Here is a 15,792-nt window from a genome sequence, read left to right on the forward strand (position 1 = left end):
TAAACAGTGTCCAAACAGAACACCTTATCATCCCACAAAAACATCCTGCCCCTCCCAGGCTTCTCCCTCTCAGTTATCAGCCGTCACATCTTTCCCCTTGCCCAGATTTTCCAAAAAAAAGAAAACCTTCAGGTGACCCTGCAGGCCATCCCTACTTTGTCACTCTCAGATAGGACATATCTAAGCCATCAGCAAGTCCTATTATTTCAACCTGCAAAGCATATCCAGAAACAGTCACACTGACCCTGTGAGGCTCACCCTCTACCCCTGCCCACGCTTAAATTTTCTACTCAGCACCTGTCAACATTAGAAGGGCTATTACATTTCACTCTTTTTGAAATCATGTTTTCCTCCGGAAGCATCCAGGCTCCACAAGGATGGGGTTTTTCTGTTGTCTGCTTCTAAGCCACCCACACCTAGAACATGCTGGGTACACAGAAGTCACCCAGATTTGTCACATGAATGAACACATCCTCTAAAAATTACCTATTTTAACATATTTAAACTCCAAAATCCATTACGAGTCCATGGTATCAAATTCTCAGTTACAAATATAAATATTAAATAACTTACAGCTATAAATAAGTCTGCAATAGCAAAAGTTTCCTAAAGGCCTGGATTCTGCAAATGGGTTTCAGAAAGAGGGTGCAAGGACACACACCGGTGCAAATGTGCATTAACTGAGTGCTGGCGGGGAAGGAATGGTGCAGCACATCGCCAGCACAGCTTCTCATTAACGCTCCAGCAATTCTGCTCAGACCCCAAACCCTGCATGCCCAAAAGAAACAAAATCCTTCCAAGTTCACCAGGGCCTCTGTCCTTATAAAGTTTCCCATGGCCTGGCTCCAAGGGGAGCCCGACACACCTGATTTCTTCAATCTCCTCCCATTCTCTACAGCCGAAATAGCCATTCTCCATGCCCTAAAGTTCAATGCTCACCAGGCACAGGAATCGCTGGAATGGATCTCGCGTGAGGGTGGAGCACCCACACCACAGGTGTTCGACATGGTCCCAACCCAGTTATCTTGGCTCATGGCCAAGTAAATTAAACTCAGGTGGCACCCGTCAAGCTGTGATCTTCGTCTGTTATTATTCCTCTAACGTTCCTCCATTCCTAAAACATGCTCAAAGCCCATTTTCTCATCCCTTCCCACTTCACTCTACTACCTGTTCTTTCTATATCAACCTAAGCAACAGGCAATGTGGGCCCTGTCCACCTCTCTCCTGGGTCCTCCAAACCCCCCTCCACACCCGCACTCTGGGTTCAACATGGGTCCTTCTGTGCCGTAGGCACCTCAGAGATTTCCTACCATGGAGCTTCAAAGCCTTCTCTGGTTCATCCACGGCCTTCTTGTCTCCCTGTTCTCCCACCAGCTAATCCATGCCTTTCACTTCTTCACAGGGCCCTCATTTTATAATCCCATCTTTCCAGCACTTTCCCACACGACAACCAGTACTGAGAATCTACAGCCATTGTGCATGATTAACCGTCTTAGTCTTCTTCCTTAAAAAAAGATGCACTTGGCATATTTGTACACAATTTAGTAACGATAAAATGAAGAAATGCGAGTAAGTTTTTTTTTTTGAGAGACACTTTGCCACCCAGGGTCTCACTTTGCCACCCATCCTGGGGCGCAGTGGCATAATCATAGCTCATTGTAACCTGAAACTCCTGGGCTCAAGCGACCCTCTCACATAGCTGACACTAGAGGTGCGTGCCATCACGCCCGGCTAAGGGAGTAGGATATTAATTATTTCTGCTGCCCCAGTCATGTGGCTGACTCATGAGGAGATGAAAGCATTGTTCATTGCAACTAGCAAGTGAAGGATCTGACGACTAGCCAGAGATGCCATACTATATAGTCAGCAAGGCCCGCGTGGCACCTACTAGATGCAGAGCTCACTGTCGCCAAGATCCTTCTGAGCCCATCAGTGTATGAGGCTGACTCTCTGAAAATCAGCCATTGGCCAGGGACTATGGCTCACGCCTGTAATCCCAACACTTTGGGAGGCAAAGGCAGGAAAATCGCTTGAGCCCAGTAGTTTGAGACCAGCCTGGGCAACATGGCAAAACCCTGTCTCGACAAAAACATACAAAAAACTGGCCAGGCGTGGTGGCATGCACCTGTAGTCCCAGCTACTCAGGAGGCTGAGGTGGTAGAATCACCTGAGCCTGGGAAGTAAAGGCTGCAGTGAGCTGTGATTGTGTCATTGCACTCCAGCCTGGGTGACAGAGTGAGACCCTGTCAGGAAGGAAAGGAAGGAAAGGAAGGAAAGGAAGGAAAGGAAGGGAGGGAGGGAGGGAGGGAGGGAGGGAGGGAGGGAGGGAGGGAGGGAGGAAGGAAGGAAGGAAGGAAGGAAGGAAGGAAGGAAGGAAGGAAGGAAGGAAGGAAGGAAGGAAGGAAGGAAAAAAAATCTAGACATTAATCAGTGCCTGTTCAAATCAAGCACTTTCTTCCAAACGATTAAACTTCATCTCCCATAAGAGATGACATAGCTCTCTCTTGCTTCCAAGCTCACAGAACCACTTGCCAGACTAAGGAATAAGACTGCTTAACAAAGGGAGCATCAGAAGCTACTCATTTAAATTTGTGCACCAAGAAGCACAGGGAATAATATACAATTGATCCTTTAACAATGCAGGGGTTGGGGTGCCAACCCCCTGTGCAACCAAAAAACCACATATAATTTTTGACTCCCCAAAACCTTAACTAGTAATAGCCTACTCCTGGCTGGTAGCCTTGCCAGTAACATAAAGTTGATGAACACATATTTTGTATGCTCTGTGCATTATATACTACATTCTTACAACAAAGTAAGCTAGAGAAAGGAAACTGTCATTAAGACAATCATTGTGGAAAATCATTGAGGAGAAGATACACATGGAAGTGGATCATCAATGTCTTCATTCTCATCATCTTCGTGTTGAGTAGGCTGAAGAGGAAGAGGAAGATGAGGTATTGGCCTTGCTGTCTCAGAGGTGGAAGAAGCTGAAGAAAATCTGCATGTAGGCTGGGCACAGCTCACGCCTGTAATCCCAGCACTTTGGGAGGCTGAGGCAGATGGTTCACCTGGGGTCAGGAGTTGAAAACCAGCCTGGCCAACATGGTGAAACCCTGTCTCTATGAAAATACAGAAAAATTAGCTGGATGTGGCAGTGCACATCCCAGCACCTCAGCAGGCTGAGAGAGGACAATCGCTTGAACCCAGGAGGTGGAGGTTAGAGTGAGCCACGATCATGCCATTGCACTCCAGCCTGGGTGACAGAGCGAGACTTCATCTCAAAAAAAAAAAAAAAAAAAAAAAGAAAGGAAGGAAGGAAGAAAGAACGAGAGAGAGAGAGAGAGAGGAAGGAAGGAAGGAAGGAAGGAAGGAAGGAAGGAAGGAAGGAAGGAAGGAAGGAAGGAAGGAAGGAAGGAAAAAGGAAAGAAAGGAAGGAAGGGAGGGAGGGAGGGAAAGGAAAAGAAAAGAGAAAAGAAAAAAGAAAATCTGCACATAAGTGGACTCTCGCAGTTCAAACCCTTGTTGTTTAAGGGTCAACTGTGCTTCACTGGGGTCAAAGAATTGCTTTGGAAGCTGAATTACATGCATGTGAACATGTAATTCACACTTCTCAAGGCTAAACTGACAGAATTTAGTCAGTTACCTTGATGCTTTCCCAGACTGCTCAAAATTTATCTGTCCCTGGGAAATAAACATGTGTGCCTTTAAGACATGTGTCATGTCACTCAGTGCGCAGCCATGCCCCACACATATGCCTCACCTATGTGAGCCCACACATGCCTGCAGGAGCGCCAACCTGCCTTTCCAGGCGCATTTGTCCCAACAATAACCCTTTCTCTCTACATCTTTGCCTCCATCACTGTGGCCCAAAGCGTCATGAATTTTCAGGGCCCCAACAGCCTGCTAGCTGACCTACCCACATTCACCCTTGGTTTCCCTGGGATCTTTCAATAGAAAAGCCAGAGTGGATTCTTAAAAATATCACGCCATGCTGCTTTCCTGCAGTAGAAAAACAATGAAACTCATGATGGGGTGCTGTACTTGACTGGGTCCCCTTCATTCAGTGTTCCAGCCACCCTGGCCTGATGTGTTTCTGACAGTATCCCACACTCCCGTTTGCCTGTCCCCTTGCCTGCGAGCAAATGCGTTTCTCCATCTTCTCCCACAATTAGATCTTTTCTCCTGCAGGTCTCAGTCTCCAGAAAGTCCTACCCTTGTGTACAAAAAACCAAACATACCCTCATTGTCGATCATTTATATCCTCATTCTCACTTTCTTCACCCATTTACTACAATCTATTTGTATAGATAAAAAATAATGCACTTAACTATTTTGTCACTTTCCCCTCTAGAACAAAAGCTCGCTTAGGGCAGGATTTTTTTATGCTGTTCACTGGGCCAGGGACCAGGCGAGCTGCTCAGAACTGTGTGGGGTGAACGAGTGAATGACTCTCCACCCAGGCTGAGGAGCAGCAGCAGAGAACACCCACATCTGGGGCCCAGCAACCCTCTTTAAGTGCCTGCAGGAGAAGGGGAATGTGCAGGTCACCTGAGGTCAGTAAATGATTCAACAGATGCTCTAGCCTCACTCAATAAGTCATTTATTATTGAAAGAATAATGCATTTCAAAGTAGTTCCAGGTGTGGCAAATTATTAACCATTGGTTAGTTCTCCTTGAAGAGTCTGCCAGCCCTGGCTGTGGGAGGCTCCTGGGCCCAGCCTCGGGGCTGCACTGGGGCAGGGTGGAGAGGAAGGTAGGCTGCTCAGAGTCAGGGACTCTGGAGAGCAGGAGCTGGGTGCAGGGAGACCCAGTGACAGATCTCACAGAAGACCTACTCTACTTCATTAGAAACGCCTTCCCCCAGCCGGGCGCGGTGGCTCATGCCTGTAATCCCACACTTTGGGAGGCCAAGGCAGGTGGATCACCTGAGGTTGGGAGCTCGAGACCAGCCTGACAAACATGTAGAAACCCTGTGTCTACTAAAAATACAAAATTAGTCGGGCGTGGTGGCACATGCCTGTAATCCCAGCTACTCGGGAGGTTGAGGCAGGAGACTCACTTGAACCAGGGAAGCGGAGGTTGTGGTGAGCTGAGATCGCACCATTGCACTCCAGCCTGGGTAACAAGAGTGAAACTCCGGAAAGAAGGAAAGAAAGAAAGAAAAGAAAGGAATGAAAGGAAAGAAAGAAAGAAAGAAGAGAGAAAGAAAAAGAGACAGAGAGAGAGACAGAGAGAGAGAGAGAGAGACCTTCCCCTAGGGCGAGTGTTTTCAGCCTTGGCACTACTGGCATTTGGAGCTGAATAACTCTTTGTTGGGGGTGCCATCCTGTGCACTATAGGATGGTTAACAGCATCCCTGGATTCCACCCTCAAGAAGCCAACAGCATCCCCATCCCAAGTCCTGACAACTAAAATTATCTGAGGAAATGCCAGGGTGGCAAAATCACAGAGATGAGAACCACTGCACTAAGGTCTTCTATAGCCTTTCTGGACAGGCTATAGAATCTTACATCAAATGTTGGCCCCAGGCAGAAGTCACAAGACGATGACAGCAGTCTTTCAGCCACATTAGCAAATGATATAAACCCATTAGTAAATCCACCGGTTCAATTCCACTCCAAGAGTTCAAGGCATCTATGTTAACAAAGAATTACAGTAAGATGGGACATACAACATCTGTGTAGTGTGGGAAATTAAAAAAAAAAAAAAAAAAAAGATGGGACACATGTGGTCACACGCTATGCACAGACTCTACTTGTGGGCTTTCTTTAGGTCTCTATTATGCTAAGGGTTCAACATCCCAGCTCACCAGACTCATCTTCTGTACAGCAGAGGTTCTCAAAGTGTGATACCTGGACCAGCAGCACCAGAATCCCCTGAAGAGTTAGAAATGCAAATTCTCATGACCCACTCCAGGTCTATGAATCAGGAACTCTGAGAGTGGGGTCCTGCAATCCGTATCTTCTGATGTTCTCCAGGTGATGCGGATGCAGGTTCAGGTTTGAGAACCTGCCATACAGCTTGCTTTGACACACCAAATGGGAAGCACTTGTCTGGCATCTACGCCAATACTCCCAACCCAACTCTGGCTCATTAGCAAAATTCCTACCTCAGCCTGGAGAGTTTTACTGGGGAGTTTCTTGTTTTTCAGTAAACTTTAATACATTACCCAATTATGCCTGGGGAATTTTAAAACAAAAACCCACAAACACCTAGAGCCCAATCCCAAATGACTGAATCAGAACAAGCCAAGATGAAGCCCAAGTGGTGGTCCTTAAAGAGTTCCCCTCACCCAGCACATCCTGGTCATCGGCCAGGTCTGGGAACCATTTGTACGGTACAGAGAAAAAAGAGGGTGTAGGTAGATACCTGGGAAGTTGGAGAGGGTTTGGAGAAAGGGACAAAGTTTGAGCAAACTTTAGGGAAAGAATTTGGAGTTTACTGAGAAGACAAAGGAGGAAGAAGGGACAAGCTTTCCAGAAAAACGGAGCCACACAGCCGAGACTTACTGTTTAGAGACAGCAGAGAAAATGCTGCATGGGGTTTGGGGTGATAATGGGGTAATCAAAGGTCTTGTGTTCTAAACTCAGAAATTTGGACTTTATCCTAAAGATAACAGGGAAATTGTGAATGTTTTTAAGCTACTCTGTACATGATGAACTGTGGACAGCAAAGAAACCAGTTAGAAATTGGATTTGAAAGAAACTTCACCAATACAGCGAGTCTCATCCTTTCATTCAAGCAAACTAGATCACTTCACCCTCCCAACACCCCAGCCTGCACAAATCTCACCTCCCCTGCTTGGTCGTAACTCTGCGACTCTACCACAAAAATAAGCAGATGCACAAGAAGTCAGTTTAAAATTCCACATCCTATTTCTAATTTACCCTAGGACCTCAAAACAAGAAAAACATCGCAACGCAAGTCATCCTTTCAAAAACAATTTTGTAAATGTCATATTTCATAGAAAAGGAAGAAGCAACTCTAAATCAAATTTTTTAAGAACTGCCAGGCCCAGTGGCTCACACCTTTAATCCCAGCATTTTGGGAGGCCAAGGTGGGCAGATCACCTGAGGTCAGGAGTTCAAGACCAGCCTTGACCAAAATGGCGAAACCCCATCTCTACTACAAATACAAAAATTAGCTGGGTGTGGTGTGCGCCTGTAATCCCAGCTACTCAGGAAGCTGAGGCAGAAGAATTGCTTGAACCCGACAGGCGGATGTTGCAGTGAGCCAAAATCACACCACTGCACTCCAGCCTACGTGACAGAGCAAGACACCGTGTTAAAAAAAAGAAATTACCTAGAACCAGCACAGCAGTAACATCAAAAGCTGTATCCATGAGCAGCTCTTCTTATCAGCAAAACATACCTTAAATTCATTGTCATTAAAATAAGATATTACAAAGGAACGGCTCATCCATTTACTAGTATTAATGGTGACATGGCTATTAAAGAAAAAACACAAAGTAATAAACCTTATATACAGAGAGTTTTACACAATTAGAACTCCAATCCTACATTGACTGAAGACAGTAAGCTAGCACATTAGGGTTGCAAGATGTACAATACCAATAAACAGTCAAAAATCTACTGCATTACTATAGTCTAATGATACTGAAAACATTAATAAGAAACTAACTTCAAGCCAGGCATGGTGGCTCATGCCTATAATACCAATGCTTTGGGAGACTGAGGCAGGGGGATCTCTTGAGCCCAAATGTTCAAGACCAGCCTGGGCAACATAGTGAGACCTTATCTCCACAAAAAAAAAATAATAATTAATTAATTAATTAAATGGCTGGGCACAGTGGCACGCATCTGTAGTCCTAGCCACTCTGGAGGCTGAGGTAGGAGGGATGCTTGAGCCCAGGGGCTTGAGGTTACAGTGAACAATGATCAAAAGAAGTATCCACTAGGTTGGGAGGCCAGCCTAGGGCAACATGCCTGGGGGGCAGCTCTCCGCAAGTTCACAAGCAGCAGCCTGGGAGCACAGCCCTGGAGCCCCGCACACCAGGTCCAAGGAACATGCCCTGCAAGTAGACGGCCCGTGTGGCTGGGGCCCTGGTGAGAAACAAGAGGACTGAGCAAAGAAGTCAAGGTGTTGAGGACAGAAGGAGTCAAGTTTCTCACTACTGAAGGATGAAGACACAAATACGGAAAGAGGGAAAGCCAGAACAAAGCATGAGATTTTGAACTGTGATTTGAAGCCCTGGTGTGAAGTCTACCTAATGTGTTTCCTAATACACATCTATATAAATAGATACCGAAATAAAGATAGAGAAATCAATATACACTTGATGCTCTTTAGTGACAAATCCTGTACTTGTGAGTTTGCCTACTTGCTAAATTAAAAAATCAGTCCTCCAGGTGTCCTGCAGTCCTTCACAGACGTGCACAGAGCAGCAAAATATCTGAGTCACCCAACATGCATGCTCCCAGCTGAAGTCAAACGAAATGACACTTAGACTTTTTTTTTTCTTTTTTCCCCCCCAAGACAAGAGTCTCACTCTGTCGCCCAGGCTGGAGTGCAGTAGCATAATCTTGACTCACTGCAACCTCTGCTTCCTGGGTTCAAGCGATTCTCCTGCTTCATCCTCCCGAGTAGCTGGGGTTACAGACACATGCCACCAAGCCCGGCTAATTTTTGGTGTTTTTAGTAGAGATGGGGTTTCACCATGTTGGCAAGGCTGGTCTCGAACTCCTGACCTCAAGCGATCCAGCCACCTAGGCCTCCCTAGGTGTGATTACAATGCCACCTGTGCTGGGATTACAGGTGTGAGCCACCACACCCAGCCGACACTCTGCCTTCTTATTCCCGCTCTTAGAGTAGAAACAAATATCCTTTTGTGGGATGTTCAGTACCATGTTCTTCACATTCTGGGGATTTTTGTGGGTGACTTCGCTGTCTACAATGGCCCCAAGCATCACGCTCAAGTGCAGTCTGGTGTATCAAAGCGCAAGAGGTCTGTCATGTGCCCTACAGAAAAAACGTGTGTTATAGAAGCTTCCTTCAGGCATGAGCTATAGTGCTGCTGGCTGTTAATTCAAAGTTAATGAATTAACTATATATTAAATAAAGTGTCTCTAAGCAGAAACATGCATAAAACAAGGTTATATATTAAATGGCTGACAAAAATGTGACCAAAGGCGCATAGGAACCTAACCCTGTATTTCCCCTGGAAGCAATGGTTCAGTGTTCACTAGTCCTGTGTTTGTGGAGACTTTATAGAGCTCCACTAGTAACAAGAACCAACTGCACATGCATATGTCTGTATGTGTATATACACATACACACAAATATATAAATAATATGTGTTGATCTGTGTATGCAAATACATCCTAGCTTTGTCTGCTTAGAGTGCCTAGAAGCAATGAGATCCCATAACAATAAATATGCCTAGGCCGGGCACGGTGGCTCATGCCTGTAATCCCAGCACTTTGGGAGGCCAAGGTGGGTGGATCACCTGAGGTCAGGAGTTCAAGACCGGCCTAGCCAACATGGTGAAACCCTATCTCTACTAAAAATACAAAATTTAGCCAGGCGTAGTGGCATGCGCCTGTAATCCTAGCTACTTGAGAGACTGAGGCAGGAGAATTGCTTGAACCCAGGAAGCAGAGGTTACAGTGAGCCGAGATCATGCCACTGCACTCCAGTCTGGGTAACAGAGTGAAACTCCGTCTCAAAAAAAAAAAAAAAAAATGTGCATAGTGCCCAGCACTGTTTCTAAATACAGTATCCACTTATTAAAAAGAACATGTAACTTTTTTTTTAATGCAGAGGTTCCTTGGAGAAATGGCTGAATCCAAGATTGGGGAAAAAGAAGTACAAGATGGTCGGGCGCAGTGGCTCACGCCTGTAATCCCAGCACTTTGGGAGGCCGAGACCGGTGGATCACAAGGTCAGGAGACCGAGATCATCCTGGCTAACATGGTGAAACCCTGTCTCTACTGATACTACAAATAAATTAGCCAGGCATAGTGGTGAGTGCCTGTAGTCCCAGCTGCTCGGGAGGCTGAGGCAGGAGAATGGTGTGAACCCAGGAGGCGGAGCTTGCAGTGAGCTGAGATCACACCACTGCACTCCAGCCTGGGCTAGACTCTGTCTAAAAAAAAAAAAAAAAAAAGTACACGACATGTCTGGACTACCTTTTTGTGCCACAGAAGTAAGGAAATGTTCAAAGAATCCCAAAACATGTCCAAAGGACACAGGAGCTCCCAATGGCCAAACCTGGGGTAATCTGAGCACCAAAATAAATCATAAGTGTAATGGATTCAAATCCAACAAATAAAATTATTCATAAGCCCATAATGCTATAAATAAATGAGTGAATAAATGAGGGAAACAGAATATTTCTTACTATAGAATGCCAAACAATTAAGATCAGAATTAACAATAGAATCAGAAAAAAAAAATCGTCATTTGGCAACTTCCACAGTAATAAGTGATTTACTTATTGAAAAGCCATCCATGGTTGCTAAAATCAGTGGGTAAAAGATTCATGGGAAGTAAGATATTTTCATAGCCTCCAATTATCTCCCCATAAAACACATATTTAAAAGAATAAAGTATTGCATAATCAACTTTAGAACAGGGAAACCTGGCAGACACGACCTTAACCAAGTGATAACAGTTACCATCACCATTGTGTGCCTCTGGATACGATGCACTGAGGATACTGTATTTATTTTTATGGTATTTCTGCTATGAGGTCACATCACATTTTTTTGCATCTTTGAAGAATATTCTAGAATGTGATGACCTGAATATTTTTCAAATTATCAAGGACATGAGAGACAAGAAAAGACTGCAAAAGTGTTCCAGACTAAAGGATACTAAAGAAATATGACAGCCAAATACATTATGGGATCTTGGGCCCAAAAAACTAATACAGGGAAACTGGTTATGGAGTTTGAAGATAAATTTCTGAATTTTGTTGGGTGTTCTGTAACTACGATGGAAAGTGCCCTTTTATTTAAGACACATGCACTAAAATATTTAGGTGTAAGGGGCCTCATGTCTACAATCCACTTTATTTATTTTTTTTTTTTTTGAGACCGAGTTTTGCTCTCTCCCTCAGACTGGAGTGAAGTGCGATCTCGGCTCACTGCAACCTCTGCTTCCTGAGTTCAAGCGATTCTCCTGCCTCAGCTTCCCAAGTAGCTGGGATTACAGGCGCACACCACCACACCTAGCTAATTTTTTTGTATTTTTAGTAGGGACAGGGTTTCATCATGTTGGCCAGGCTCGTCTCGAACTCCTGACCTCAGGTGATCCAACCACCTCAGCCTCCCAAAGTGCTAAGATTACAGGTGGGAACAACCACGTCCAGACTACAATCCACTTTCAAGTAGTTCAGATAACAAAGGATAATATGTATAAACAGAGAAAGAGACAATGACAACTATGGTAGAAGTTAACATTAGGGAATCTGGATGAAGGGTATACAGGAGTGGTATGTATGTACCACCCTTGCACTTTTTCATCAGGTTGAATTATTTCAAAATAAAAAGTTAAAAGACACTACCAGATGTTAAAATATTTAAAAGACAATGATGAAAACTCTAGAGTACTGGTTTAAAAGCATGACACAAGAAGAAAAAAAAAAAGATTAAAAGTATAAAAATAAAAGGTTAACGAGGTAAAACACGAAATTAGCCAGGTGCAGTGGCTCATGCCTATAATCCCAACCCTTTGGGAGGCTGAGGCTCAAGGATTGCTTGAGGCCAGGAATTTGAGCAAGTAGGAAATCACTGAATAGCTGCTGTAACGGACAAATGCCTAACATTAGGAAGTGCTACAGAGGGGAAGGAGACCCACACTAACAAGAGGGCATGCACCTAGACACATAACTCAGAGGACACAGTTCAAAACACGCATACAAGAGGCTTAGGCACCTGCGGGCTTGTGTGTGTGCTCACAGCCAGCAAAATGAAAAAAATCCCAGCCCTGAAGGAGAGGCAAGTACATGGCTTCCATACAGATTGAAAAAATCTCTTAGTATGAAAATTAAATATGCGTACCCCACGTACACTTAGATAACTGTGAAGGGGAAAAGATTAAAATAAGGGGAAATAAGGAGTCAAGATTACACAAAAGATCGGGCTGTATCTGTCCCCACCAGTCACCAGCACTTAACAGCACTTAGTGTGTGCCAGGCACCGGTTCAAGCATTTTGAGGCAATCCTCACAATCCTGTGAAGTAGGCTCCTGAAGGGGGTTTAATGGTGGTCCCAAAAAGATATGCCCAAGTCCTGACCCCCAGTACCTGTGAGTATTACCTTTCATGGTAAAGGACTGAATGTTATTTGGAAAAAGTGTATTTGCACATGGAATTAAACTGAGGACACTGGAGTGAAGACATCATCCTGGATTATCCAAGTGGGTCCTAAATCCAATGACAAGTGTCCTTCCAAGAAAGAGGCAGGGGAGACCTGGGACAGACAGAAGAGAAGGAGGTGTAAACACAGGTAGAGACTCAAGTGATGCAGACACAAGTGAAGGACACCAACGACTGCTGGGAGCCACCAGAAGCTGGGAGAGGCAAGGAATATTCACCCCACCTTATCGAGGGAACACAGCCCTGCCTAGACCTGGATTTTTTACCTTCTGGCCTCCTGAACTGTAAGAGAATAAATTTCTATTGTCTTAAACAACCAAGTGTGTAGGAATTTGTTACGGCAGCCTCAGCAAAATGATGCAGTGTCGTTATCACCATTCCCTATGGATGGGAAAACTCAGGCATATGGCAGACATGTAGCTGTCCTGGGGCATGCAGGTTGCATGTGACAGGGCTGAGACTCGTCCAGACAGCAGAGTTCAGAGCCCTCGCACCAACAAGTGACAGGCTCTCGGGAGCCTGCCAGGCCATCTTCCCCCATTAGTAAGTGGGGCATTATCCCTTTGGCGAGAGTGCCTAGGTAACATTGCCCCCTGGGCTCTCTCCTATTTCTGTGTGCTGCATTACCAGCTGATATGGTTTGGCTGTATCCTCACTCAAATCTCTTTGTTTTTTTTCTTTTTTGAGACAGAGTTTCACTCTGTCTCCACTCAAATCTCATCTTTTTTTTGAGACGGAGTTTCACTCTGTCACCAAGGCTGGAGTGCAGTGGTGCCATCTCAGCTCACTGCAACCTCCACCTCCCAGGTTCAAGTGATTCTCTTGCTTCAGCCTCTCAAGTAGCTGTGATTACAGGCGCCTGCCACCATGTCCAGCTAATTTGTTTTGTATTTTTAGTAGAGATGGGGTTTCACCATGTTATGTTGGACAGGCTGGTCTCAAACTCCTGATCTCAAGTGATCCGCCCACCTCGGCCTCCCAAAGTGCTGGGACTACAGTCGTAAGCCATCGCACCTGGCCATCAAATCTCATCTTGAATTATAGCTCCCACAATTCCCACGTGTTGTGGGAGGGCCCTGGTAGGAGGTAACTGAATCATGGGGGCAGATCTTTCCCATGCTATTCCCATGATAGTGAATAGGTCTCAAGAGATCTGCTGGTTTTATAAAGTGGAGTTTCCCTACATAAGTTCTCTTGTCTGCCGCCATGTGAGATGTGCCTTTTGCTTCTGCCAGGATTGTGAGACCTCCCCAGCCACACTGGAACTGTCCATTAAACCACTTTCTTTTGTGAACTGCCCAGTCTTGGGTATGTCTTTATCAGCAGTGTGAAAATGGACTAATACACCAGCTCCCCTGACTTGTCTTCTGCAAAGTTCTATAGGCACAGTGACAAGGGGCTGGGTGGTCAAAGTAAACAGGGCCAGAGAAATGAAGACTAAGGAGTGGAAGGGAAGGAACTCACGTAATAAAGAATTTGGCTGGGTTTTGTCCCTGGTTCCTCCAAATACTTGGAATTCCCCAAGTAATAGAAGTGTGGTCCCTGATGGTTTACACTAACATAAATTATCAGGGACGTAATATAACCTAGTGGGTCCCTAGCAGCTGAGGTTAACAAAATGACTCAGGATGGGGGCTGTGCATGTCACAAAGACCAGCCCTGTGATGAGAGGGTTGGGCTCTGAGCCAACTGCTATTGCCCAACCTCCAGGGTAGGGGATACTGGAGACTGAGATCAATCCCATGACCAATGAGCCCATCAATCGTGTTGATGTAATGAAGCTCCAATAAAAACTCCAGACACCAAAACCCGGATGAGATTTCCTAGCTGGTAATACTCTGGGCATTGTCACACACTAGTAGGCTAGGAAGTGACAGGTCTCAACTCCCCAGGGATGGGACAAGAAAGCTTTGTATTTGGGGCTCTCCCTCTGGTTCCAGTTGGCATCCATTTGCTGTAGTGAAACTGTAATGGTAAGCGCAGCACTTCCCTGAGTTCTGTGAGTCATTCTAGCAGATCATTGAACCCAAGGGGGGTCATGGGAAGCATAGAATTTGCAGCTGGTTGACCCGAAGTCAGGGTGGGCTGGGCCACCCTGATTTGCCGTACCTAAATATTCCAAATACAGAGCCTACAACCTGTCAGCAGCACTAGCTACAACCTGTCAGTAGCTGACCTGCTATTCTAGTGACTTAGGCAGGACTGCTTGAACACAGGAGCTGGAGGCTGCAGTGAGCCAAGACTGCACCACTGCACTCCAGCCTGGGTGACACAGCGAGACTCCATCTCAAAAAAGAAAAAAAAAAATATATATATATATATATATACACACACACACACACACACACACACATATACACAATACACAACATTGATCAAGATTTAAAGGTAACATAGACTACAAAGAATTTGAAGTTGACTTTCAGTTCTTTTTGAGGGAAGGAAGGAGCCTGGAATTTAGACAGGACACAGAACAGGGACCAGCAAAATCTTATTTCTTGATCTGGTTGTTACTTACCAGGATGTTAACCTTATAATTAATTATCCAAGTTACACATTTGCTTGTATAATATTCTGTATCTGCTTTATAACATAAAGGTTAAAAAATGTAGTGAGAAGGAACACAATGTGATTTCAATGGATAATTTAACAGCGTATATATAATCATATACTGGCCATTTCCTACAGATACATGTGACAATTACGTAACAAATGCATGGTGACAGAGTGGGGTTTTGCAAGAAAAGCAAAGAATAGAGAAAAGAAAAACAGAGCAATGAAATACCATTCTTCACTTCACTCATCAGATGTGCCAAAAAAGTAACACTTCTAGGGCAGGAAATGAGTAGAAGGAGGGTCAAGGTTGGCTGGGAATTGATCATTGACAGACTGGTATTCAGGGATTCATTACTGTTCCCTCTACTTTTGCACATGTTTGTAATTTTCTGTCATAAGAGAGGATAAAGGAAGGGAGGGAGGAAGACTACCGGAAAATCCACATTTGTATAGCTCTTCAATGCTGGGCATTTGATAGGCATTGGGTTTTCTCTATGAGAAGAGGGACAGTCACCCAACTATTAATATTGGTGTTATCTGTGGTTGCAAATGAAATTAGTATATTTTGTTAGTATTTCCTCTAATCAGCAATGACTGTGGGAAGGGGAAGAGGAAAAATGACTTTTTTCATCTTTTAATACAGTGATTTAAGAAAAGTAAATATTCCACATTACCAGGCTGTGAAAAAAAAAAAAAAAGGAAAGAAAAGAAAAGAAAAACAAATAGGAAAGGAATAAGAAAAGGTGGGCATAATAGTGATGGCTGAACTACAACCACAGCTTAGCTCACCTAATCCATTCCTTGGCCCATTTGTGGATCTGGCCCTTCCTTCTCCCATCATTCCTGGCACAGGGTTTGACTCTATTACCCAGCTCCTTTGCAGTTTGATGAGA

General features: G+C 44.7%; 1 protein-coding gene across 9 annotated transcripts in view; it reads right to left on the reverse strand.

Annotated features, from left to right (window-relative positions):
- Positions 1-15,792, reverse strand: part of ABCC4 (ATP binding cassette subfamily C member 4 (PEL blood group)) — a 291,853-nt gene that overhangs the window by 242,552 nt on the left and 33,509 nt on the right. The window contains exon 2 of one of the 9 annotated variants that reach the window (XM_065533395.2): positions 12,285-12,437. The exons of the other annotated variants lie outside the window; for them this stretch is intronic. The gene's annotated coding sequence lies outside the window, so the exon portion shown is untranslated. The remainder of the gene's footprint in view (positions 1-12,284; positions 12,438-15,792) is intronic. 9 annotated transcript variants of the gene reach the window in all.

Source organism: Macaca fascicularis, chromosome 17 (assembly GCF_037993035.2).
Source record: "Macaca fascicularis isolate 582-1 chromosome 17, T2T-MFA8v1.1".
Classification (NCBI taxonomy): domain Eukaryota; kingdom Metazoa; phylum Chordata; class Mammalia; order Primates; family Cercopithecidae; genus Macaca; species Macaca fascicularis.